Below are 23137 nucleotides of genomic sequence, written 5' to 3'. Positions count from 1 at the left end.
TAATCCAATCAAGAAATGAGCAGAAGACAGGAACAGACATTTCTGGGAAGACAGCCAAATGGCCAAGAGACACATGAAGAAATGCTAATCATCACTGGCATCAAGGCAATACAAACCAAAACCACCTGGAGATACCACGTTGCACCAGTCAGAATGTCTAAAATTAATCAGTCAGGAAACGACAGGTGCAGGCGAGGATACAGAGAAAGGGGACCCCTCCTACATTGTTGGTGGGAATGCAAGCTGGTCCAGACACTCTGGAACACAGTATGGAGGTTCCTCAGAAAGTTGAAAATAGAGCTACCCTACTACCCAGCAATCGCACTACTGGGTATTTACCCTAAAGATACAAATGTAGTGATCCCAAGGGGCACGTGCACCCAAATGTTTATAAGAGCAATGTCCGCAATAGCCAAACTATGGAAAGAACCTAGATGTCCAACAGATGAATGGTTATTTTATATGTATGTGTGTATGTGTGTGTGTGTATGTAAAAGTATATATAATGGAATACTATGCGGCCATAAAAAAGAAACGTAATCTTGCCATACGCAGATGGAACTAGAGTATTATGCTAAACAAAAGTCAATCACAGAAAAACAATTATCCTATGATCTCTGATATGAGGAATTTGGGGGCGAGAGGGAGAGAAAAATGAGACAAGATGGGACCTGGGAGGGAGACAAACCATAAGAGACTCAGGAAACAAATTGAGGGCTGCTGGGTTGGGGGGAGGGATAGGGTGACTGGGTGATAAAACACTGAGGAGGGTTATGTGTTACAGTGACTGCTGTGAATTGTCTTAAGACTGATGATCACAGACCTGTACCCCTGAAACAAGTAATACATTATATGTTAATAAAATAAAAATTTGAAAAAAATAAAAAAATCTATTCTAGAAGGGCCTAGCTGGCTCATCAGATATAGCAAGTGACCTTGACCTTGGGGTTTTGAGTTCAAGCCTCATGTTGGGTGTAGAGAGCACCTCAAACAAACCAACCAATGAACAATCAAGTCTATTCTAAAAAAACCCTCTACTCAATTATTGTTTCCTCAAGCTACTCCTCCATTGTACATCTAAATAGAATAGCAAACAATCCAGTGAAATTATTTATGCAGCTTCCCAAATGCAAAGCAAATATTTAAGCTTTTATTTGCCTTGAACTCATCATGCCATTTCACATTTTGGTCTACTTTTTATCGTTCCCTGCACCTGTAGACTAAACTCACTCCTACAGACTAAGCTCAAGCCACAATAAACTACTGGACTTTCTGTAACATGTTTTGTTATTTCAGAGTCTGTGCTTCTACATACACTATCCCGACTCTGCTTTTTAACTGTGTAACTCCAATGAAACATCATCTCTCCTGTGGAATTTCCCAGTTCCCACAAACACATTTGCTCCCAATGCACTTGTGTACAGTTCCGTAACAGGACTGATTAACCTTGTACTGGATTACTTGTTTCTATGTCTTGAAATTTTCAGATCTACATACTTTGAGGCACACAGAGCACAATTGAGAGTGTTTTAAAAGACCTCCTAGAATTGGCGTATTATTTGAGTCACCACCATTCAAGTACACTATATGAAGAAATAAACACATGCATCACAGTTAAGAGCTCAGATTCTGAAGCCAGGCTATTTGTGCCTGAATTCCAGATCGACCCCTTATTAACTGTGTGGCACTGGACAAATTAACCTCTTTTTGTTTTGGCTTCTTTGTAAAAGGAAGATAATAGCATTTGCCTTCTGAGAGAATTAATATGGGCAAAGTGCTCAGAACCATGACTGGCACAAATTAAGTATTACATACCTATTGGCTATTTTAATTAACATACCTTCTACATAGACCTCTATTTGGCTTGAGTTTCCTTCATTTTTCTCTATCCAAATCTCACGAAGGTTTCAAGTTTGACTTCTGCTCAATCCTTTGATTATTCCAACCTTTAAATAATCACTCCCTAATTTAATTACCTATAGCAGTTTCTGTATCATTCTACATTTCTACATTCTACATTTCTGCATCATTCTAAATAAAACTGCCTTGCATAATTTTTCATGTATCTGCCAGTCCAATTTCTGTAAACTCTATAAACGACCTAGGAATACCTTATATGTCTTTGTGAATTCCTGTAGCCCGCAGTTAAGTCCTTAGTATTTGTTGTGTAAGAAGAGTAGAAACTTCAATTCTGATCATACAACCTTTGCAATCAAAGAAATGGAGACTGTGAGAACATTCCACACTTCTCCAGGAGAGATAGTGCAAATGTATAGAACTAGGGAGTCCTGATATGTTAAAATGGAAAACTCTAGCTTCTATAGGGAAAAAACCCTCTCTGAGGATCAGTTATCAAGTCCCCAAGTTCCCAAAGTGTACTGGTGGATCCTTTACAAGAATTTCATCAGCATGACAAAATGATCAACTGAGATTACAGGATTTAGTATTACACAGATCTAGGTATCACAGGGACCCAGCCCCTCAGTTTCCTTCTCTATAAAGAATACTGCAAATTTTTACTTCACGGGTATATGTAATAATCAACACTTACCTAACATTAACTGAAGCTCAAATTCCCTTGGAAAAAAATTTTAAATAAACTGAAAACACTGCAACTCATAAATGAAAACGTGAAAGAACACGGCATGTTTTTCATTACATAGGAAAATATATTAACTTAGCTGGCAGTATTTATAATATTCTAAATTACCTATAAGACACAAACATGTATAGCATTGCCAATTAGACTTGAGAAGAGGGAAAAATTCCACTATAAAACTTATCCTTTTTCTCACTTTCTCCATCCTGTAATTTTCTTCTTCCACTTGTGATTAAAAACAAGTGTTCAAAATAACCCCTCAAAAGAAGCAGCTGGAAAACACGATTCAACTTAGTATCAAGTTGGTTCCATAAACGTGTAATTCCATTTATAGCTAAAAAAAAAAAAAAAAAAAAAAAAAAAAAAAATACTTCCAAGTGAAAATTATCAGTAATCTAAGAAATTAAGATAATGGCGAACAGCTCAGATGATGATCTGAGCCAGAAATTTCAAATTAACAGTTGTTCCAACTTGAAGCTGGCAGTCACACAGTCTAAAGGGTTTGTTTACAGCAGTGACTTAACCAAAGACTCCAATCTTTTAGAAGTCACCCTGGCATTCTAATCACTAATTATTTCCTAGCAGCGTAACTGCTGAAAATGCCAATACTACACAAATTAAACCAAAATGGGTGTTCTTCTGAAGGGAAAAATCCCCAAAAAACCAAAGTGGCAAGTCTTAATTCTAACCTGCGATATTTTTTTCAGCTGGAGTTATGAATAAAATGCTGTTCATCTACTGAAAAACAGAAGAACCTTGCCACTTGGAATAACCTTTAAGCTAGGGGGAGGGGTAAACTTTTAAAGATGGATTTGGTGCTTCTCAAATACAGCGCTACGTGGGATACATGTAAGAGATACATGTAAAGGTATACAGAAGAGATAAAGAGAAAAAAACGCGTTTAGTTTAAAATATTTTAATTAAAACGAACTTTCAACCATGTTGAAACATTGTAACTTCACGATTAAAAGATGGCTTTGGTAAAGAGATACTGATTTACAGGTAGAAAAATATGAAGAGGCTAGTGCAAATTAAGGGGAGATAGAAAAGGGCAAAAAGTGGAGATTTGGGGGCGTGGGCCAAAGAAGGGTGTGTGGGTGTGTGTGAGCGCGCTTAAGTAAGGTCTGCGCTTATGATTGAGGAATATAGGTGACAAACTTGTAGAAATCAAATTCAGAGGTGTGTGAACACGGAAAGGAAGGAGGAATGTGGGGGATTTCCCAGCTGGACTAACAAGTTTGGGACGTGCACATTACTGGGGTGCCCCTCTTCCGGGAGGGGTGGCCCCCTCGAGTGCCTGCTCTCCAGGCCCCAATACCCCCGACCCGGCCCTCACCCTCCCTCTACGCGGCCCTTCACTCGGCCACGGGATCTCCTCACCTCAGGCCGCGGCGCCTCGCTCATCCGCGTCTGTAGAGCGACGACTCCCTCCGTCCCAGGCCGGAACGGGTCTGTCGGCCGCCCAGTCGCGGCCCCCGGCTCAGCTGCGCCCGGGCGTTCCCGGCGCGGAACCGCGGGCCACTCCAGACCTCGCTTCGGCTCCGGCTCGCTCCCGGCTCCCTCCCGCAGACGCGGCACGCGGCCCTCCTCCCCTGGCGGGGCGTTGTGCCCCGGCCCCGCCCCGCAGCGCCCTCGCCGCGCCCCGCCCCCGGGTTTAGGGACTGTATGCTGATTGGCTCCAGGGAGACCTGGCGCGCTAGGATATTGGCCAGGCGGTAACCCGACGGCGAAGGGGCGGGACTCCAGTCTGCTGCAATTCCCGTAACGCTGCTCCTGGCGTCCGGGATTCCGGCGGCTGCGCCCGCGTCGTTTTTCCTAGACCGGATCGAAGGGTTCCCCCCACCTCTCCTCCGCGGGCGGAAGGAGCGGAATGTTCCATTTTTCCGTGGAATAACGGGGTCGTGAACTGGGGCCCGGGTACTTTGTACGCCTGCCGCTCTCCCTTCTCGCTGCGGTCCCGCGGCCTTGGTTCGCGGCCTTCCCCGAGGGACTCAGAGCCGCGAGGGACCGCCAGGCTCCCTCGGGGACAGGGGAGGCGTGGGAGTTTCTCGGGGGAAGTGAAGGACTCGATGGTCGTGACTTCACACGAGATGCCTGCAGATCGTGGTGGCGGCGGCCTCAGTCCAAGGCATGCATAAATGAACCTTGCCAGGATACATATATATATATTTAAGTTACTAAATGAGTTTGTTTGCGATTGATCAGTGAACCCCAGAGGTGGTGTGACACGCCAAGAAACTAGTTCTTTGCGGTTTGTACCTCCCAATCTGTGATAAAAATACCTAGCAAAAACTAATTTCATTACATACATACCCTGCCTGAGAATGGACTTTCAGGTTCGCTGTGTTTTTTTTTTTTTTTTTTTTTTTTTGTTTGTTTGTTTTTCCCCAAAGCAAGATGACAAACTTGTAAGGAGTGGGGGGGTCGGGGGTGGGGTGTGTGTGTGTGTGTGTGTGTGTGTCAGTGTCAGTTAACCCGAGGCCAGGGCCTCCTGTGGAAGAATGGCACGCTGTAGGAGGGCAATAATGGCTTAATGGACTTGAACAAATTATACCCATAAATTAAACAATTACAAAATTACAAAGTTTTTCATTATATTCAGGATTCAGAAAGAGGAAAACACAACAAATTATGATCTCTTAGTTGTTGATGAAGTACTTTTGAAAAAAAACGGAAAAGCGAGTCTAGTGATAAAGGAGTCCTAAGCAAACCTGGGGATGTGCTGTAAGACCGACAAAGCTACACTGTATTCAGCTCTTGGTGCTCCCTGTCATGCTACGCTAACCTACAGTGTGATTGGACTGTATTCTAGGTCGGCCATTTACAGGGATGTTTAAAACAAACGTATAAAATTTAAATTGTTTATTTAGATCTAGCAAACATTTATTTAGAGGAATGTATAGTGGTTAAGTGTACTTAACTTTCTGGTTGCAAATTCCCTGAGTTTGCATCCTGGTGCTGCCACTTCCTATGTCTGTGATGGCAGGCAGGTCATCTCGGTTTCTTTATCTGCAAAATGAGAATAATGGTTCAACCTAATGGGAATGCTGCAAAGGTTAAATGAGTTAAAATACATGAGACTCTCAGTATATAGTAGGTGCTCAATAAATATCAGCTGTTCGTGGATGACTTACGTCAGTGTTTCCCAAACCTTTTGCATCAAAGCATATAATGAAAATGATGATATTTCACCAGTACAGGGAATAAAGATGGAGGGAATTAATATCTCACAGCACACTAGTCTGTCTTGTGCGCTGGTCAAGAGAGCAAACAACTGAGTCATTCCTTCTGTGGGTATCTATGTATTGGCCTAACCCAGCCTAACTTCTAAGAAACTCACGTTTTGTGGGGATGGCTAAAGTCGTGGGCTAAAAGGATGAATTAATATTGGAGAAAGATTTTTCAAAACAGAAAGAGCCCTTCCCCCCATGGCTGGAATTATTAGTTTGCAGGCACCTCTTTAGGGTATTGGCCCTCAAATGACCACTTTTCAGTTAAGGATTTGTCATGAGAAAACTTGTCAAGATGCAACAGTAAGTGGGGAAAAGTGACATATCAAGAACTTTCCATGTATGCCTTAGGATCATTTTGGATTTCACATATATCAAAAGCAGAGAGTAGGGAAGTGTACAGTGAGAGAGCAATATGAGGACAGTGAGGTTACTCAGAGCAGGTGAACAGAGCCAGGAAAAAAAATGCTACATAACAAAGGTAATCTGTGCTGAAGACCAATTCTGCCTGCTCACTATTTGCATACAGTTGGCAGTGACCAAGACAGCCATTTACTTCCTTGCCTGTGCCCTACTGTGTTTCTGAAACTCTGTGTCAGCCTTGGAAGGATCTGCATGTCCTGCCCCAGCCTAATGATTTCAGCATCCATGATCATGACTCAGAACCCTGACCTCACGATTTCTCATCTTTCTTTTCCAATCATCTTCATCTCTGTCAGAAGCCCATAGATGTAGTCACTCCTTGAATCCAGTCCTCAAATGAAATTACTCCGCCTGCAACATTTTCAATTGTTAAGATTTTCTACCCACAACTACCTACTCTTGTATCTCTTTTACCCGTTCTCTCCCACTGAGTCTATGGTTTGTCCTCAGTGTGACCTCCAGTCTTTGTTCTGAAAATTTATCAGTTATTTCCTACCTTTGCTTATCTCCCTAAATTGTGGGAATCCTTTTATCAACTTTTTAAACTGCACTGTCACTAGTATTTTCAATTCCCTTGACTTTCAGTCATGTTTACCTTATCAATGCTATTTCCTAACTATTTTCCTTCCTTGAACTATCGGCCCCACCCCAAAATCTATTCTAGATGTTCTGTTTCATTATTCCGTGGAAAAACCCAGTAGCATCATTTGTGAGCAATCTTCACTTTTCTCCAACTTAGGAGGCAAGTGTATACCTTTTTCTTCTTTTCCTACTGCCTTATTCTTTTAAAAGCTTTCCACCTCTGCATTCTTGGTCCCACTCTTTACCAATTTCAGTCCCCTAGTTTTATATTTATCATTATTAGCATAAAATACCTTAGAAAATTTTTTCAATTAAATATTTAATCAATGTTGAATTGGGGACAATGTTTTGTATGTGTTAAAATCTTTATAACCTAATAGCATCTAATTCACCAAGCAGAATGAAAAGTCATTCAAAATAAATTTCAAAATGAAGCAGTTTCAGCCATACTATAATCTACTTACTAAGTTTGGGATGAAATATGAACTTAAATCAAGTTGTAACTAAATTTCCAAGCTCAAAAACACGGCAAACTCACTTCACAGCAATGAAACTAAACAATAATGTGACCCCACTTCAAAAATTTCACACAATCACTGTGCATACAGTAAGAACACAACTTGGAGGTTTTTCACAAACCAAACAAAGCCATATAATGAGCATCTAGATCAAGAAAAAGAATATGACCAACACCTCCCAAAAACCCCTCCTGCTTCCTTCTGGTTATTACAAAGCCGCTGGTGACCCATATTCTGATTTCTAACACAACAGTTTTATGGCTATTATTTTAAAATTGAGAATTTAAGCAGAAACTTCTCAATGTTATAAGTATTTTCTTATTTTATTTCATTGTAATGGACAACTAGTAGAGCAAGAGAGTTAGAAGTGAAATAAATACTACTCTGAATAAAGGTTAAACATAGATGCAAACTGAAGCAGAGGGCTTTTAGCTTCTTGTTACACTAGACCTCTGGGAAACCCTGTCAGATAGCCCTGGGCTTTCAGGGAGCAGGAAAGGCCGGTGCAGAAGTGTGAGCAGCAGTGAGATGCAATAGTTTTCCCAGACACATACACAGGATAAGGAAGTCAGGTACTGGGGCACCTGGGTGGCTCAGTGGGTTAAGCCGCTGCCTTTGGCTCAGGTCATGATCTCAGGGTCCTGGGATGGAGTCCCACATTGGGCTCTCTGCTCAGCAGGGAGCCTGCTTCTCTCTCTCTCTCTCTGTCTCTGTCTCTCTCTGCCTGCCTCTCTGTCTACTTGTTCTCTCTCTCTCTCTGTCAAATAAATAAATAAAATTAAAAAAAAAAAAAAAAAGGAAGTCAGGTACTGGGACTGTAACTTTGCAATAGCCCAGGCTAGCTTCAGAGTGTCATCCTGAGGATTTTCATCATACTTTGCTTTTGTTAACTCTCACACAACTTTTAGAGAAGCAAAGGTTCTTCCTTTGTTGACCCTCATAGGCAAGAATACTTTTCAGTTACAAAATAGATTCCTTGGCTCCAAGTCTGATACTTATACTAAAACCAGATAAACCAGATAAGAAAGTACCAACATGAACTTCTTCTTTTTTTTTTTTTTAAGACTTTATTTATTTATTTGACAGACAGAGATCACAAGTAGGCAGAGAGGCAGGCAGAGAGAAAGGAAGGGAAGCGGGCTCCCTCCCGAGCAGGGAGAGAGCCCAATGCGGGGCTCGATCCCAGGACCCCGGGATCATGACCTGAGCTGAAGGCAGAGGCTTTACCACTTAGCCACCCAGGTACCCCCCAACATGAACTTCTAAAAAAAATATTTTATTTTATGGACTTGTATGGCCAAGAGTTCCCAGGCTTTTGCCTAGAATTTGGATAGAGATTTGGTACTAATTGTATTAAATACTGGATTAGGCAAATGTGTGTCTGTCTCCTCAAGAGGAGTTGGCAGTACCCACTGAAAAGGCAAAAATTAAATAAATATACTTCTTGAGATAGCTGGAATTTCTTGAAAATTGTCCTTCCTGTTTTTCCTTTAGAATTTTAAGGTTTGATCATTTTCCAGGATCAACAAATAATAAATGGAATTTAGTGTCAGAGTCAAATGAAACTGGGAACAAAGCTAATCTAGCTCATGTTTTAAATTATGAGAATCCTTAGTTTGCTTTAAGTGGGCATGACAGACAGACTCTTAATATAAATTCTATGACCTCTGGCTTCTCAGTATTCTTTGTGTGATTTCTTCTCCATGAGAGAAGGGATGCACAGGACCATGTTATGTAAGATGACAGTGCCCATCTTACTAGTGTCTTCCTTTTGTAGCTTTGACAAATCAAATTGCCATGTGCTGGCCTCTATGTTGTATGAAATTATAATACTTCTCTTGGGAAGAGACTCTTTCTTCCTTGCTGGCTTTGATGATGCAGACTGCCATACTGTGAGCTGTTAGATATGTAGCAAGAAATGAAGGATGGCCTCTGGCCAACAGTTAGTACTAAACTGAAGTCTTCACAACTCAAGGAAGTGAATTTGGCCAACAAAAGTAGATCCTGCCACATCAAACCTCGGATAAGATAACATCCTCAGCCAACAAACTGGAGCCTTTTTAAACCACTGAGCCACCCAGGTGCCCCTAACTGGAGCCTTTTTAGACCCAAAGCAGAGAACCCAGTCAAGCTGTGCTCAGACTCTTGTTCCACAGAAACTGAAGATAATGTGTGTTGTTTTAAGATACTAGGTTTGTAGTATCTGTTGTACCACAAAAGAAAACTAACACAGGAGGCAAAAGCTGAAAGCTATTTACATATGTGTTCATACTGAATGCTATCTTTATACATTCAAATCCAGCATTTCTTAAGTCAATAAGAAGATCTGGATCTGGAGAAGGGGATTATATCAAATAGGAGCTTGCTCTGGTGTTCCAAGACCCAAGAATTGAGAGGACCCCAACTGGTCCAATTTATCCAGTTCATTTATTCCATAAATAATTACTGAACATCTACTATGTGCCAGGCACTTAGATATGGATCTGAGTAAGAAACATGTGTTGGTCTTGAGAATCTCAGAGTCTAATGAGAGAAAGAGGTGAATAAGCCAGCAATTACAGCCATGTCCTAGTGCCACAAGAAAGGTGTTAAGAGAACATCTGGAAGTGCTCGCACAAGAATACTTAGGGAACTGGGGATTCTAAGAACTCTTGTACTTCTCTCTACCCCAGTCTCACATCCTCTCACCCTGCAGTGGGTTAAAAAAGGCCAGATATTCTTTGATACTTCTCTGTGGATGGAGTGAAGTCTGTTTCCCTGCCTAGCAGATTTAGCTAAGCTTGAGTATGGCACGGATCAACACAGTACAGAAAAAGGACTCTATGCCAGTTCAGGGGCTGACCTTTAAGAGAAGCTTTCACCTTGATCCGTGGAAGTTCTGAGCCACCATGAAGAAGCCCAACTTCCTTGTGAGACCATATGGCAAGGGCTGAGATGACATGGCGAGGGACAGGGGCCCAGCTGCCCGGTTACCAGGCATGAATATAAGGACATCTTGTAACACCCATACCAGATCGACCGCCAGAGGAATACTACTGTGGTGCCAATCAGTGCCACACAGAGCAGAAGGATTGCCCAGCTGAGCCCTGCCCAAACTCCCGACCTCCAAAACTGTAATACGTAATGTTATTTTAAATTATTAAGTTTTGTCAGGGAGGAATAAACAACCAGAATGAAACCCTCAAACCCATCATGCACAATGCTGAAAATCTGATCATCTCTTTCAATGCCTTTCTATCATCTAAGCCACTTTTGTGTGTCATAAAAGTCCTCTATTACCTGCCCTCTACTTACTTCTCCAAACTTATCTTTATCATAACCTCCAACTCCAGGCTGTCATATTACCAATTTGCTAATGGTTCCTGGGCTAGTTTCCAATATACTGTTTCCTGTTCCTATGCCAAGAAAAGACAGCTTTACTCTGTTCCCTTGCCCTATCATTGCCTTCTTTACTTTCATTGCCCAACTTGATTACCATATTTCAATATTCATCTTGGGAATTATCTCCACCCCCCAAAATATATCTGACTTCTTCTCCCTGCTTTGGGCCATGAGAAACTCACAGCAAAAGAATGCAAATGATTCCAGATGATCTCCTCTACTTTCTTTTCTCCAGAGTGAGCTAACTTCTGGGGCAGTAGGAAAGGGCTTCTGTCCTCAGTCTTGACAAGGCCTGACAATCTGTTGAGACGACCAACAATGGCACCCCTCTGGTTTCTGGGTGTCACGGCCACCACAGTAGATTCTGTCTTTGACCCACCTGGACTCATGGTGTGCATAGTCCACGCCACTTTCTACTTTCGTGACTCAGTGTTATAAGACCCCTTGCGCCCTTTGTCAGTTAAATCCTGTGCCCTTCCTGACGGTCCAGGGGCAATTCAGCTCTTCACCTGTGCCTCTCTGGGGCTGCTGGAGATTCAGAGGGGCTGCCTTAAGCTTTCCCTACTCAATAGCACTCTATGTGGCCATTTTTAACTTACTACTGTCAAAACACTGTGTGCTAGGAAACACTTCAAGGCTGTTGCTTCCCAGGATTTCATAGAGTAACAGATCCCCAATATCATCATGAGGCTCCATCATTTTCCCCCACCTGAGAACTAACCTCAAGGTAAAGGACATGGTAGAGGGTCCTTTTCTTCTTCACTCTCTCTACTTCCCTTGCTTACACTCATTTATCTACTTATGCTCTCCCCAACTAGGGAAGTCTTTATCTGGCCTGCAGGGGGATATGGGTGGGAGGCTGGTGTTACCAGAAGGGGCAATGAACACTGGTGAGCAAACACTCTGCCCAGATCCTTCTTGTACCTGACCAAGCCTTTGGAATTTGAAAGCCAAGAGTTTGATACCTTTATTCCCTACAAATGCTGTGATCATTTTTCTGAAGCAATGGGGGAAAAGTTAGTAAATGAAGAGTACAAAGAGAAAAAACATAATCTGGAATGAACTTTACTAAAATAGTTGAATACTAGAAGGAAGTTTTTTAGCTCTCCCAAATCTATGCTTCCTCTTCTCACATCTGCCATTACAGTCATAGGTAAGAAACCCTAAATTAGAATACAGAGTATCTGCTGTCCTTAACGTGATTTTTGCTGTGTAAAGAATGAGAAGAGGGGAGAGATCAACCCAATGAAAACTTGTTTTCAAGTACCCGGGCCAGAGCTTAAAACAAAGCATTTCCCCAAGGGTTCAGTGACTTGGGAACGGAGTCTCAGAGGTCATGTAGAAAATTTCCAGGGACATTCAAGGCAGCCCACACTCTTGATTGTGGTAAATAAAGGGGGAAAAACATTTAAAAGCTGCCTGGCACTGAACTTTGTGTGTCCAGCTCTGGTTCTGCCTGCAGAGCTGTGTGACAGAGGGTCTGCAGACTAAATATAGCATGCATCCTATTTTATTAAATAGTTTTATTAGAATTCAGCCATGCCATTCTCTGCATGTATGAAGGCCAAACAAGAAATGAAAGAATGGACAATTCCTTTCATGTGTCTATGTGTAATGGCAGGAGGTGGGAGAAGGGAAACCCAGTATATATTTAAACCTCTAGGGTCTCTGGCTCCCAGTGGACTGAATGATCCAACCGTATATACAGAAAATGATTCCAAATCATTTGACTGTGATTTTGATTTTAAGAAGAAGAGAAAGTGATTTTTTTTTCCAGATAGGAATAATTTACGCCATTTGCTCTAACTGATCAGAGACAAACTTTCAGTGCTTAAAGAACTACTCATAATACTGCCCTTCCTTGAGTGCCAGCTGTGTGACAGGAACTCACTATCATAGGCACTTAATATCCCAGTTAATCTTTGCAATAAACCAGTGTGGAAAGTGCTGTCATTCCCATTTTATATATGGGGAAGCAAAATCTTTGAGAATTTCAACAGCTGCCCTAGGCCACACAGCTAGAAATTCATTTCCAGGGACTGGTACCTTTGTCTTAACTGCTTTCAAAATCATGCTCTTTCACTATGCCACACTGTCACCTCACCACCTGTTTCACAAATACCTTCTAATGACGTTTGATATTTTGAGCTTGTCAAAAATGTAATGGGATAGAGAGCATTGGAAGAAAAATCTTTTCTATCCATCATACTCGGCCATTGGGGATTACTGTGTGTGAAAATCAGAGTGATAACAAACACTAAGTATTCACCCCGTGCTAGACAATTTTCTAAGTGTTTTATAGATTAATTAGCAATTCTCACAACAATTCTATGCAATTGAATTGCACAGCTGAAATACAAGCCCCCTTTTAAAGAGGGGATGATCGAGTCCCAGAGTGGGTAAAGCTACTATCCCAAGGTCTCATTGTTGCTACTAAAGACTCTGGGGTTTGAATCCCAAGACTGTGCTCTTAAAACACTATGGGAACAGCTATTTATAAAAACAGAGTGAAAAGTTACTTTTATAATTTAAATTACTGTCAGTATCAAAAAAATAATAAAATAAAACAGTATCAATTTCTGTATTAATTAGAGCTTCTTATACTATAAGTGACAAAATAACCCAATACCACTTCTGAGAACTCCAGAGACTCCAGGCTAGATTTGATCCATGGGCTCAAATGATGCCACCAAAAACCTGGCTTCTCTCCATCTCCTTCCTCAGACTGGACAGTATAGCTGGAGCCTTGGGCTCTACACAGGGGTCACCAGCATTATTACCATACTTTCACTCTACAGTAACAGAATGACTGGTACAGTTTGAAATTCAGCATCACTTACCATTTTAATAAGAGAAGAGTGAAGTCTGCCTTTCCCCCAAATTCTAGCAAACATTTCCTCATGTCTCATTGACTCGAATTCAGCTACATGTCCATGTGCAAACCATGGTGGAGGGAATGAGATAAGATGATTAGTTTTAGTCCATTGGATCCCACCTCTGCAGCTTACCCAAGACACTTGTCTGAGAAAGAGGGGAGGCTGGTTCACTGAAGCAAATACAGGGGATTATTTCCTGGAGGGAGAATGTATCCTGGGCAGGATACAGCAGTAGCCCACAGTGCTATCAGTCCAGAAGTGTTATACATTTTGGTGTGTTCTCTTCAAATCTTATTTTCTAAGAATATTGTTTACTTCTAGATCCCTTTTGTGTTGTTTTCTTCATTTACCATTATGGCCTAAGCAATTTCCCATGTTGTTAAAAGCTCATTTTACTGACTACACTCATAATGCTTTTATTAGCTCAATGAAATCTTCCAACAGATTCCACAGATATAGATTGTGGCAGTAGACATAGCTGGAGGGTGTGATAACTTCACATTAGCCTGGGTCTGGTCTTGGAAAGAGTCAGATACGAGACTGCTCCTCGGTACTCTTGCTTTTCCTACAGCTATGCCTCAAGCCCCTCTTTGCGTGGCTTCTGGGGTTTGGCTTGTAAGGAAGAGGAAGAGGGGACAGAAGGCTCAGACTTGCCAGAAGTATCTGGCCCACTTGGCCCTCTCTCCACATTCCCTAACAGAAAAACTTCAGACACCAACACATGTTCCCTCATGACATAAGAAACTTGCTACCTTGGGTTAAAAGACCAAACAATGGGAAAAATTAATTAGAAGTATGGCAGATCATGGATGGAAAAAGCTGCCCTTGTACAGCTTTGAAAACCCTCAGCAGGCCCTGGAATCATCTCTAAAAATGTACAGTGTTGCCTCTATGCAAAGTGTTTTTCATTTTGATTGGAATTTTCACTTGTAAGGGGGCAATTTCTGTAGCATTTGGCCAAAATATTTTAGATCCTGAATTTGTAGATCTAAACTCATTTGTGCTTCTTCTAAGTAGAACAGTCAGGTTGAACTTGTGGGCCAACAGTCGACATTGTGCCAAACAAAATATTTTCTTCTTTGAGGCAAGTAATGAGTTCCAATATTCTTGAGCCTTTCTTACATAAGGAAATGGATCACATCATTAAAGCTGCCTTAAAGGAAAATCTATGAAAGCATTTATGAAGCTAACATTCCAGAAGAAAAGGAATAACACCAATAGAGAGAATTCTTAATTACTGTTTTGTGCCTTCCGATGACTTCACGTTTTGTGTCAGTCTCTGAGACTCCCAGTCATCACATTATGTGCAAGAGTGCACGGCACTGATCATGGGATGGGTGGCTACTGGTTCTGGTGGAAGCAACCAGTTAGGCAACTAGAGGCAGTCATGACACCTTGTACAATCAGTAACGATTTGTTGTTTAAGACGATGGGTTGGAGAGGAATCCGGGGATGAGGAGATAGAAGACCACATGGTTCTGCCACTTATTCCTTCTATAACTTTAGGTGGGTTACTTGTCTCATCTAAACTGCCACCTCCTTATCTGGAATATGGGAATACAATTTATTTCAGCAAGTTATTATGAAATCTAAGTAAGATATATATGAAAAGTTGCTTTATGTGGAAAAATAATATAAATGAGAAGATATGTTATTATTGCTATATGATTATTACTATTATTAAATTCAGTCACAGAATGGCCTACATACTGATTAATAAACTATGATAGATAAGCAGGAGTCTGCAGTTTAGGGTCTCAAAATAACAATGAAAACATAAATGTCAGATCTTTACGCGCACACACACAAACACAGAGATACAGACATACACACAGCAATTTTTTTAGTAGGTGCCCTTTGTAAAGATGAGGAGATTTTTTTCACCTTTCTAGTTCTTGCCACCTATTGGGCAAGTAGTCAAGGCAGGGCTCTCTTTAGATTTCAGAATCACAGCTTAAAAGAGTAAATTTACTGTAGAGGGTTGGGGTGACTGGGTGATGGACATTAGGGAGGGTATGTGCTATGGGGAGTGCTGTGAATTGTGTAAGACTGGTGAGTCACAGGCCTGTACCCCTGAAACGAATAATACATTATACGTTAGTAAAAAATAAAAAATACAAAAAAAAGAAAAAGAAAATTTACTGTATATCCAAACTTCTTTGCAGTTGAGAAAATTAGAACTTGCCGATTAGTTCCAATTAGTCCTTGGTTCGAACAAATAGTCAATGCCAGAAGAGGGATGATAAGAGCTGATCACATCAAGTAAATGTGAGACAGAAATGAATGCCTTGGAACAGCCTAGATCTGATGTTAAATCCTGAAGTGATCTTGTCACATTAAGACGCAGAATCTTCTGTCTGCAAGTGAGTGAGGTTCTTGAGTAACTGGCTAAGCCTGATGCATCAGGTCAGAGAGGGATTATTGTTCAGGCTGAGTGTAACCAATGGATTTTTGTCATTTTTCTGATATCATTCAATTGTATTATCTGTAAGGATATGGTTTAGAAACCACTGCCATGGTATAATTCTTGTTAACTGCTTACACAAACAAGTCATCCTTACCATTTACTAATCAGCCATTATGTGCCAGGTATTCTATCTACTTAAACTGATTAACTTAATCCTCCCACCAATCTGGAAGGTTGGTACTATTCTCCTGTTCTACAGATGAAATCAAAGCTCAGGAGTGCCTAGGTGGCTCAGTTGGTTAAGCATCTGCCTTTGGCTCAGGTCATGATCCCAGGGTCTTGGGACTGAGCCCCACATTCACTTCCCTGCTCAGTAGGGAATCTACTTCTCCCTCGCCCCCTGGCCCTCTCCTCGTTTGGGCTCTTGCTCTCATTTGCTCTCTTTCTCTCTCTCAAGTAAATAAACAGAGTCCTTAAAAAGAAAGAAAGAAGGAAATCAAAGCTCAGAAAAGCTAGGGAAGTTACTTAAGGCCACAGAACTGGTAAATTTCAGAAGCAGGATTCTAAGTCAGGTCTGTAATATCCTGAAGTCCAGGCTCTTTATGCCACTTACAACAGTGGGTATGGATGGCTAAGAGACTAAGACTTGTTCTTCCATGGGTGGCCACATTTTCAGTTCCTAGCCAGTCTGAGAACAAGACTGCTGCACAAGAATCAGCTGTCCCAAACCAGAGTTGCTTGCTTAAGATGATTCACATACCAAGATTCTGTTTCAAACAAGTGCTCTATTAGAATCCTTCCCTGTTGCAGTGAATTCACACTGTTTTGACCCTAGATCTCTAAACCTTCCCATCTGATTTTGTCCTCTTGCAATTTTCATAAACACTTCAGGTTCCTTCCTTAAATATGAAGGGAAAGAAAAGAATCATGACAGTCAAATATGGGGACTTGGGTTTGAATTAACATAAGAAATTCATGAATTTATGAATTTATTTAAGAATTATGAATTCTTGGGGCGCCTGGATGGCTCAGTGGGTTAAAGCCTCTGCCTTCGGCTCAGGTCATGATCTCAGGGTCCTGGGATCGAGCCCCACATCGGGGGAGCCTGCTTCCTCCTCCTCTCTCTCTCTGCCTGCCTCTCTGCCTACTTGTGATCTTTGTCTGTCAAATAAATAAATAAAATCTTTAAAAAAAAAAAGAATTATGAATTCTTACATAAGAAATAGAGATCTGGGCAAACACTCAAGTGAAATAGGATTTGGTTCCTCCTTCAGGTTAAGGCATGACAGTAAATACTTTCTGCATAACTAAGTAACTGAAAGCAGACCTGTCCACTCTTTTTCTTGGGAACCAGATTCATATTCGAACATTATGCAAAGGATCCTGGAAAGAGAGGTGAGAAGCTTTTCAGTATTTGACAATCTGGCTCAAATAATGTTACCTGCAGAACATACGAATTATGCTTTTCTTTAGAAAACTGACTGCATGTGCAGGGCATATGGGCAGGGGATGGGCTGATGACTAAATTGGAGTCAGAACATCTCTGAGTCCGGGCTCTGTAACTTCCTGACTGCGCGGCCTTTGGCAAGTCACACAATCACTCTGATTCCTCATGGGTAAAATGGGCCTAAGAAGGGAAATCCCTGGCTACAGCATGAGGACCAGCTGAGGGCCAAATGAGAGAAAAGATGGGAAAGAACTTTCTAAGCTGGGAAGTGCTAGGTAACGCAAGGAGTTAGTAGCAACCCCAGCACTTCCGCTCTTTGCCCTTGACTCTCTGTGCCAGTGCCTCTGGGGAAGGTGGGTTGAAAAGTGTTGTGCTGAGGATACTGGTCAGTTTTAGATTCAGATGCTAAACCACAGCTTCAGTGCTGCAGAAAGGCAGGGCAAAGCCTGCTTTCTCCAACTGCCCTTGAGATTCCAGTTTCCTCTCTTCACCTTTCACCCACTGCCCTGCCTCTGAACAGGGAAGTGTCAGGCCCTCCTCCCCCATGCTCACAGGGAGGAGGGAAGCCAGCACTGAGCCCTGAAGAGCCTGGCTCACTAAGAATTACTATGGACTGAGCACTTTCTGTATACCAGGGGGGAAGCTAAGTGTTTTAGACACACAATCCTGTGTATTTCTCATGTCAGAAAATGTATGATTAGTATCCCCATTTTACAGATGAGGAAACTGAGAGACAGAGATGTCAAATAACTTGCCCAAGATTACATGTAGACAGCAGGCTCTACAAAGAGTCAAATCTAGGTGCTCTGATTCTAAAACCCACCTCCTCACACGGTAAACTATGCTGCCTTCTTAGGAGCCAGAGTAATCTCTGGCTCACATCCGTCCTCACTCGTAGCTTCCTGCCACCAATGCAACTCAGGTGGTGGTATCCAGTTTCTGAAGAGAGCAAATCCCGAGAACAATGCTAAGGATGGTCCAGCAACTCCATTTTCTACTCACTGCATAGACCTGACCTCAAGTCCTCTTCTGTGCAGGTAGCCAAGCATTCACCTGGTAACCTATCTCTTTTCGTTCCTGGGGTTTCTGACTCATGGATGTCATAAAGGTGTCTAACTCTAGCTTTAGCCAAGGTAGGAATCAAGTTGTAATCAAGGCAGGGTTTGATGTGGTGGTCACAATCAAGGAACACCTATGACCTGGGGATGGTACCTGCTAACAAAGGCAGAAACTGGTGCCAGTCCCTCATCTCCATTGACCAGAGGAATCACCATCTCCATTGAGTATTTCCTGAGCATCCTGGAGTGTCACACCCAATGCCAGGGGCCATGTCCTTGCACATGATAAGGAGCTTTGACAGGAGACACAGTAGTAAGAGGTAGTATATGATGAAAACAGATCAGTGTTTCGGAAAGCAAGTGAAATTGAATTCTGAAGCTTTGCGCAGTGGCAGTATCGTAGCCAATGAGGTTTATCCGAGGCGCGATTATTGCTAATTGAAATTGAATTCTGAAGAAGAGACAAGTTGGGGTAGAGTCTTTATGAGGGAGGCAGTGAACTGGACTTTGAAGGAAGGGGGGGGATCTGACATGAGAAAAGGGGTAGGGAGAGATGGGAGAAAAGAAAGAAAGGATGGCATTGTGGGAGAAGATAATCTGCAAAGGCAGGAGAAGAACCTGCAAAGGCTAGTTCAAGACAAGTGGGAATGAGTGCTGGTGTGGAAGGATGCTTTCCCCTGGTTGAAACAGAAATGGCTTCAACCAGTGAATTCTTCCACATCCAAGACTTCTGGATAGCTTGATCCAGCAGCCAAACAGAGCCAATGTCTTTTCAAGTGTCTCCTCTACAGTTCCCAGATCGTTTGTCTTCAACCCGTAAGGCAATATAATCCCTTGTTCAACAAGACATAGATTGATTTATCTTTTCCAGAAATCTCCAGCTGGCCTTTTTTTTTATATTTCATTGGCTCAAACTCGCTTTAGACCTTCCTGTTTCTAAACCCTGATGAAGGAAATGAATATTATGACTGGCTTATACCAGTGGATCTCAGACTTTAACATTCCTTGGAATCAATGGGAGGAATCCTAAAAGCCACACAATGCTACCCTGTCTACTTCAGAGTTTCTGATTCCAAAGGTCTGGGGTTACATTTCTAACAAGTTGCCATGTGATGCTAGTGCTGCTGGTCTGGGACTATACTTTGAGGACTACTATCTTAGAGTATCATTTGGGGTAGAATAGAGGTTGGGGTATCACCCTGTAATGTATCCTATGATATGGTTACCAAATATTCTGGTTTGCCCACACATTTTCTTTTTACCCCTGTTAAACTAGTGTAATTATGTCCCCTTTCACTTTCAAAAGTGCCTTGGTCGGGCGCCTGGGTGGCTCAGTGGGTTAAGCCGCTGCCTTCGGCTCAGGTCATGATCTCAGGGTCCTGGGATCGAGTCCCGCATCGGGCTCTCTGCTCAGCAGGGAGCCTGTTTCCTCCTCCTCTCTCTCTCTGCCTGCCTCTCTACTTACTTGTGATCTCTCTCCGTCAAATAAATAAATAAAATCTTTAAAAAAAAAAAAAAAAAAAAAAAAAAAAGAATCTCGTTTTAAAAAAAAAAAAAAAAAAAAAAAAAAAAAAAAAAAACAAAAGTGCCTTGGTCATTTTCACATATAAATTACATGGTTACCTTACTACTGGAGGCCATGAGATCAAGTTCAAGTCAAAGATTCTTCTTTATAAGTCAACACAGGCTAATGAACTAGGACTCATCAATAAAATATGTGTACCAATTTGGAGATCTTTGTCCCGCATCCAAGGACCTAAAAGAGAGAGAGAGGAAAAAACCCATCACTATGAACCATGTTTTATGCTGTTGGATCCTGACTGATGTGTATTGGAAGCATTGCTCTTAATTTGTATGGAAACTATTCTCTCCTCATGATAAATACAACTTTTGATATCCTTTTTTGGATATTTTTTGAATGTTTTGCTAAACATTCTTAAGAGTATAACTCATTTTACTAAACAGTAAGGCATCGACAGCAACTAACTCATTTGTCTTATGCTCACTGACACAATTTTTAGGAAAACACAAAACATATTTTATATTAAGGTAAAATACCATATTTTATAAACTTTGACCATAATGCAGCTCATAGTAAAACAGAGTTCTGAATTAATACATAGTGTTGATTGCCAAGTATTTTTGGCTCATCCAGAACTGAAAGTTTTTATTGAAAATTTACTACATGTGGCAGTCATACTAAGAGGCCATGTAATTTCTGGAAGAAAAGCAGTGAAAGAATATTCTTATTTTTCTTTCTTAATCTAGTTTCTTTTTCTTGGCTTTTTCTGCCTAAAGGCTACCAATCACTAGGTATGAAATGATTTTACACATTAGACACCTCTAAGCTTATTCATGGAATCCACTAATGATCTCTTTGAGTTTCTTAAGAAACTGGTAACTCTCAGTGATTGGGATGCAGTTTAAGAATTTACTTAAATCACTTCCTCCCAACCCCATACAAAATCATAAATCCACACCTAATCCAGATGAGGATCATAGATATATTGTTGCTTTCTGCAAAACCAAGAACTGTGAAACTTTACTTAATCCAATATTGTTTGACTTTTGCTGTTTTAAGCCTTTTACTGAACTTTTCTTATTATGCCAAAATAACCACATATGGTTTCAATCCCTCAAGAGAAGGACAACTTGGGGTAAATCTAGTAGAACAGCAACATTTAAAAGTTTAAATACTAGAATTTTTGAATTGTAGAGCCCCTAGCAGTCTTCTGTTCTAAACGTCCATTCACTACAGGAATCTCCTCCCCAACATCACTACAAGAATGGTTCTTTGAACTGAATTCTGACTTCCAGTGATAGGAAGGTCACGGCTTCAGAGGGTGGGCAACTGGATTCAAGGTTGAACAGCTTTAGTTAGAAAGCTTTCTTATGGTGAGTTACGACATGCCTCCCAAAATGTTTACTTTAGAGGGCAACAGACTGTACTGTAGACTGAACTGTGTCTTCCCCAAATTTGTATGTTCAAGCCCTAACCCACAATGTAACTGAATTTGGACAAAGGGATTTTTGGAGGTAATTAAAATTAAATGAGTTTATTTGGGTGGGGTCCTAGTTTAGTAGGGATGGTGTCTTTATCCTCTGCAAGTGCTGAGAAAAGGCCATGTGAGCACACAGTGAGCAGAGGGCCATCTGCAAGCCAGGGAGGGAACACTGCCCAGAAACTGAATAGGTTGGCACCTTGATGTTGGACTTCTGGCTTCCATAACTGTGATAAATAAATTTCCATTAAGCCATCTAGTCTATGGTATTTTGTTACAGAAGCCTGAGCTGGCCAAGACTACATGTACTTGCCTTTTCTATACCAGAGCTATCAACTGTCATGCCCATTCTAACACAGTCTTTAAAATGAAAATTCACAGTGAGTTCAATTTTTCTTTAAGTGAGAACATTTCCAGTTCACTGTCTAGACTGCCCATTTTGAGATCACTCCAGCTTGTGCCTGTCTCATCAAAATAATGTTGTCTAGAACAGAACACAGAATATTCTAAGTTCATTCTGACCAATGCAGAACACACGGAAACATTTTTTTTCTGTGAGCCAGATTCCATATATCCTCATGTACCATACATAACACAATTTTGGTTTTGATTTTTCAGAAACACATTGTATGCCAGTTAAACTTAAGGCCACCTAAAATTTGCATTTTGTTAAGATGAGCTTCTTTCTGGGCCCTTCAGAAGGCTCTTATTATCAAGTATGAGAACATATGGGAAAATGTAGAAGATGAAAGAAAATTGAAATTTCACTATACAAATGTGAGCTCTAAGGACTAGTTGGTTTATATAATATAAAATCAGTTATATACTATGTTGGCAGGCATTAAATGCTATTAAAAAAAAACAAGAAAAAGTAGAGCAGGGAAGGGCGTGTTGGGACTACCTTCTTCCAGTCACAACACAGCAGGAATCACTGGGTCTCACCAACATAGCTGTCGCTTTTTCAGTTTCTGCGGTCTCAACTCTGGGTGTATGACCGCAACCATTTTAGTCTAGGCATGAATGGTAAACTGATTAACTTGGAAATTTATTATGTATTTTACATATTTAATATTTCTAATGTAGAGTTGTTGTAGACCATGGTAATTAATTCAGCTGAGGAAGTATTCATTGAGTTACTCATTTAGAAAATCAGCTTGTGATTTTATTTATTAGTGGTACATCTGATTTTGAAAATGTCTTCATTTAATCAATTGATTAATCACCCACCATTTAGACAACAAATATTTATGGAGTGCTTGTTATGCAGAAATCTGAATCATATGTACATGTATTGCAAGTACAGTTACAGAATTACGAACTCTAGAATTCCTGGGTGTTTACAAAGGTGGAATTAGACATCTAGAAACATCATGAAGTTAAAAATGGCAGTATTTCTAATCCAAAGAATATGGCTGATCCAATATTCTAATCCAAAGAATATGAGCATTTTTCTTTTTTTGCTTTATGATTATGTAAGAACATGTAGGCTGATCTTACAATATCTCTCTAGTAGATAAATTAACATGTTTCTTAACCATATACGTGGGGGGAATTCTGAGAAGACAGATGGCTTACCCTTAGTCACTTAGGGAGTGTTAATACCGGAATGGAAAC

At 41.0% G+C, this 23137-nt stretch overlaps 1 protein-coding gene and 1 pseudogene across 3 annotated transcripts in view; one reads left to right on the top strand and one right to left on the bottom strand.

The window, feature by feature from the left end:
- The window catches only part of IL6ST (interleukin 6 cytokine family signal transducer), a 53993-nt gene extending 49775 nt beyond the window's left edge, over nucleotides 1–4218 (bottom strand). For 2 of the 3 annotated variants that reach the window (XM_004744638.3, XM_004744640.3), the window contains exon 1: nucleotides 3980–4218. The gene's annotated coding sequence lies outside the window, so the exon portion shown is untranslated. Of the gene's footprint in view, nucleotides 1–2111; nucleotides 2205–3979 lie in introns of all 3 variants that reach the window. The other variant, XM_004744639.3, reaches the window with a different exon arrangement.
- A 14680-nt stretch (nucleotides 4219–18898) lies between these two features.
- On the top strand, nucleotides 18899–18980 carry LOC123390856 (annotated as a pseudogene).
- The last annotated feature ends 4157 nt before the right edge of the window (nucleotides 18981–23137 follow it).

This window comes from Mustela putorius, unplaced genomic scaffold (genome assembly GCF_011764305.1).
Source record: "Mustela putorius furo isolate JIRA1106 unplaced genomic scaffold, ASM1176430v1.1 tig00000145_pilon_pilon_pilon, whole genome shotgun sequence".
Classification (NCBI taxonomy): domain Eukaryota; kingdom Metazoa; phylum Chordata; class Mammalia; order Carnivora; family Mustelidae; genus Mustela; species Mustela putorius.
This window is presented reverse-complemented; position numbering and strand designations above follow the sequence as displayed.